The sequence below is a fragment of the Neltuma alba genome, unplaced genomic scaffold (assembly GCF_004799145.2).
Source record: "Neltuma alba isolate B1F8T4 unplaced genomic scaffold, ASM479914v2 tig00011084_pilon, whole genome shotgun sequence".
NCBI classification, from domain to species: Eukaryota; Viridiplantae; Streptophyta; class Magnoliopsida; order Fabales; family Fabaceae; genus Neltuma; species Neltuma alba.
Window position 1 is genome coordinate 193,157 of NW_021635825.1, and position 4,799 is coordinate 197,955.

Below are 4,799 nucleotides of genomic sequence, written 5' to 3' on the forward strand. Positions count from 1 at the left end.
ACCAAAGGCTCCATTATTGCTCTGAATGTGTTCAATAATTCACTCCTCTCGTTCACACCTTCTCCAGTTCTCCCGTCGGTCCTCGCACCCCACACAACACCATCCTTCACAGAACACCAGTCGAGTCCACGGTCTTCGTCTCCTCCTTCACAGAACGAGTCGCCGCCGGTGAAGAAGTCGCGGTCTAGCCACGGTTTGAAGAAGTCGCCGCCGGTGAGAGAAATCGCAGCTCCATGGTTGAAGAAGATTGCAGCTATTTCTGGCGCTTAGGTTCGGTGTGAAGCATTTGGCTGTGGTCGGTGTTCCCTGGCTCAGATCCGTCGCTCAGGTAAGGTGGCTCAGATCCGCAATTTTCTTCTTCTCCATAGCCTCTGTTTCTTCCTCTGTAAATTAATCGGCGTGTTGCGAGCTGGACCTTCTGGTTCTGGGTCTTCTTCTGCCTTCAATGAAACCGAAAAATAACAGGGTCTTCTAGTTCCCTTTGTCCCTCACCTGTTCGGTGCCTCACCCACAAACTCCATCAATCTCTGTTAGCTCTTTCTCTCATGCTCCAGCTCTGCCTTTCGATAGTCCCTTTCGCTCACAGCTTCGTCCGGTTCGATTGATTGGATTGTTTTATATCTTCCGATTAATTTTCAGATAATTGATGTTGGATGGTTTATTATATTTTCAGATAATTGATGTGTTGGATTGTTTTTTGGGTAAGGAATTGTGAAATGATATCCGTTCGAAATCGTTGATGCTGGGTTTAGGAATCGTTTGTCGTTGATGCTTGCTGGGTTTAGGAATCGTGAACTTGCCATGAGAGTTTGACCCGTTAATTATCCGTTTGGAATCGTTGATGCTGGGTTTAGGAATCGTTTGTCGTTGATGCTTGCTAGAAAAATTCTGATTTGAACATTGATGTTGTTTAATCGGCCGTTTGTCGTTGATGCTTGCTGGAAACTTGCCATGAGAGTTTGACCCGTTGAATGTTCGTTCGGAAAAATTCTGATCTGAATATGTTGTTTAGTAATCTTGCTTATTAATATTAGGTTGGTTTATGCGTGGCATAGGACAGAAATTATTCGGTTGGTTTGAGCCTGATATATGGTATTTTCGGTTGGTTTATAATGTCTGATTTTTTTTTGGTTCTGAGATATGTTTATCTTATGCACAAATATACCAAATGCAAATCTTTGTGTTAAATGTTTGAATCATGGTAACAAAAATGTTCAACATTTATAATTTTTGTCGCATCACGGTTTGTCGCCTGACTGTAGTGAATTTTTTTTTTCAGTGCTGGCTTGAGGTGTTTGGTTGGTGCTGATTTTTCTTCATTGATAGTTGTGGCTGACGTTTTGCTTTTAGTGGTGGGTTAATTTTCATTTATAGATTCATTTGTGTAGCTTGGTTTATCTGATTTCGGTTTGCTTCCTTTGTTGAAACCGAAACATCGTGCTACTCTCAAGGATGGTCTTTGCTTTCGGGGCCAGAGGATCAGTTTTCGGTTCATATAGTTTGACTAGTTTTTTTAGAGATATATTTGTAATCCTTATGTTTTATTTTTTGTAATCCTGTTTTAAACAAAATTATAGGATGTTGTATTTGTGGTAATCAAATTTAATTTATTTAATTTTTTTTCTTGTCATTAAAGGAATGGGAACATAGTTTCATTTTATGTTGGATTAAAAAAATTAATTACATGTTATAAAAACATAGAATGAATTTCTTTTTGTTTGAAATAAAATGAAGGAAAGAAAAATGTTAATATGGTATTCATAGTTGATGTGGGTAACAATGACACTTGTTATTTCAATTGATTTTGAGTTGATTAACCTGTGATGACTGAAGAGCTGTAATTGTGCTATAGCATAATGGGTAAGAATACGGTGAAAGCTTCCTGGAACCTGCGAACCACGAAAGTGTTTATTGACCTATGCATTGAACTTGTGCAACAAGAGGAAAGAAAAGGTACTAGCTTAACAAAGAAAGCTTGGGATATTCTTGCTGATAAATTTACTGCCAAAACTGGAAGAGTGTATGAAAAGCTCAATTTAAGAATAAATATGATTCCCTACGAAAGGAGTGGCAGACATGGGATAGGCTGCTTCGTGAGACGGGATTGGGATGGGATACTGAAAGGAATACTGTCAGTGCAACTGATGATTGGTGGGAGAGAAAAATAAGGGTAATTATTGAACCTTTTGATCTTACATTTTTCTCTACTTGTTAATGTTTTGTGTATATTTACTGTTTTTGGAATATTTTATGATATTATTGGTGTATAATGTGCAGAAAGTTCCAAACTACGAAAAATTCAGAGAAAGAGGACTTCAATTTAGGGATCAATTGACTTAACTATTTGGGAGTGTGGCTGCAACTGGACCACAAGCATGGGCACCTTCTTCCATGACACTTCCAAGTGAAGGAACACCGAATTAAGATTTGGAAGAAGGGTCCGGAGATAGTGATGAAATTTTAGGCGCACCAACTGGTATAAGTGAAGAATTTAACACAGTGAACTTCAATGATAATAGTGGAGGTAGTGGAGGCAACACTGAATTGAGGCAGGATACCAGTGGTGGGGGTACAAGCAGAGGTAGGAGTTGACCTAGTAGCTCACTGGGGGTTAGAAGGAAGAGTGAAGTCAAGAAGAAACACACATCTCCCTCTATGAAAATAGCGGATGCAATTAGCAAGATTGCTAAAACAAATATTTCTGAGGCTGAGCTTGGAAATGAGGTCATTTCACGAGCAGAAGCTAGAAGGTTGGAAGAAGAAGCGCGTGCTTATGAAATTTCAATTAGGGGAGTCCTGTCTCACCTGAAAACAGTTCCTGAAGTTGTCAGTGATCCTGATTTCTTTAGACGGTGCACACAACTCCTTATGGAACGGCCGGAGACACGGGAAATGTATGCAGCTCTGAAGGATCAGAAGGAACAACTTCTACCTATTTTGGAGTTTTACACTAGGGATTTATGACTTGCTTATTATATTAGACAGTTCCATATGTGTATGTTTTATGTGACCAGTGAATTGTTATATGAATCAGACAACTCTGTAACATTTATAAATGTTTCGTAATTTCTATGTAGGAATTCTAAACTTTATGTGTATGTGCACAGGATAAAACGAATATAGATGATGAAATTAAACATGTGGAAGAGCATACTAAGGGACGGAAAAAAAGGGTTAACAAAGTTGCAGCATTGGTTGGTGCATACGCTACTTTGAACTTGTGTAAGGAGCCTCGACATATGTAACATCCAAAGTTTTAGGCCTAGAAGTACCAGTAATAGTCTGAATTAGATAGGCTATCAGACCCCTTTTTAGCAGAAGTCCCAAAGATGAGAAAGGAAGTCAAAGTAGTTTCAGGGACTAAACTGTAAAGTAAAAGTTTTAAGGGGCTAAAGTGTAATAAAGTTAGATACTCCAGTAAAGTCTCGAAGGCCCAGAGAGAGAAAAGAGACTAGATATAGGCCAAAGGTTGAGTTAGAAGCCTCAAAGAGAGGATTATATGAAGTTAAGTCCAACCAGGGACTAAACTGTAAATTCTGAAAGTTATGACCAACAGGGGTAAAAGTGGAAGAGGGTACAGAAAATTCTAAGAAAATCCTAGAAAATGGGAAATAATATTCTAAGGCTCTTCTATGAAGAGAAAAGATGAAAATACCCCTGAGGCAGCTTCAACGGAATTTATGAGGTTATTACCGGTAAAAAGTATACCATGTGAGGTAATTATTTAAAATAGCAAGAGACCTAAAAAATATATACAAAAATGAGGTTAAATGGTTGAAAGGTTGTACTAATTTATAAAATTAGTCCCGCAACCAAATGGTCAGTGGAGTGGCTTTAATAAATTAAAGAGCCGGTTTTGCCGATAAAAGGGCATTTTGGTAAATGAATTTTTATGCAAGGTTTAAAGGAAGTGTTATGGCCTAAGAAAATTCATAGATATTCTTTAGAATTAAAGGAAATTTATAAAGCAAACAGAACAATTTTCTGAGCTCCGAAAGGCCATAAAAAAAGCCGGAGAAACGTGGGTCAAGTAAATTCGGAGGAAGTTTATGAAACACGTTTGATCCAACGGTTAGGATCTAATCTCCCATTTCCTCCACCACTTTCATGACACTTGGCATCTTCTAGAAGGTTGAGGTAAGCATGATGTAATAAGATGATGCAATGATGATGCAAAAGTCCACTTGAACTTCCAAATTTGCCCTTACCCTTTCTATTAGCCACCAAGGGCATTTTGGTCCATTCAAGCCAACTTTTTTTTGGCTATAAATAGAGCCTCTTCCCCTTCATATTTTCAGCTAACATGAGTTTAAGAAGGGAAACTCTGCCAAAATTTAGAGAGAAAAACGTAGGGGTGAAGGCCAAGAAGAAGGAACAAAGTTCAAGCTTCAAGATCAAGGTATGTGGTGGCTATAGCATCTGATTTGATACCTATTTCCAATTAGTTACTGTGTGTATCTGATTCTAAAATTTTGTATGATTAAAGTACACTCTGTGAGCTTTAAATCCATGGGTAGAACACTTCATTTGGATATGTGTACGATTTATGGTGATTTTTCAAAGTTAGAGATTGAAATCTGGAAACAATGTTGAACTTTTAGAAGAGTGTCGAGTTCCGTACAATTCCGGTGCTGTTCAGCATAGAATTGGTTCCTGAAAATATTTTTTCTTTAAATTTAACTTAATTAGCTTTCAGTGAGACTTGGAAGCACTCAATTTGGATTTTTCTAGATTTAATTATGAATTTTGAAAGTTGATCAAAAATTCTGGAGATTCTGCGTGAACAGTACCCGCGAACC

The 4,799-nt window shown here is 38.0% G+C and overlaps 1 long non-coding RNA gene across 1 annotated transcript; it reads left to right on the top strand.

Moving 5' to 3' along the window:
• Positions 1-209: 209 nt before the first annotated feature.
• LOC114761122 (uncharacterized) lies at positions 210-1,928 on the top strand. The gene is made up of 3 exons (XR_003742116.1): positions 210-328; positions 1,280-1,352; positions 1,853-1,928. It is a non-coding gene; the product is annotated as an uncharacterized LOC114761122 (long non-coding RNA).
• The last annotated feature ends 2,871 nt before the right edge of the window (positions 1,929-4,799 follow it).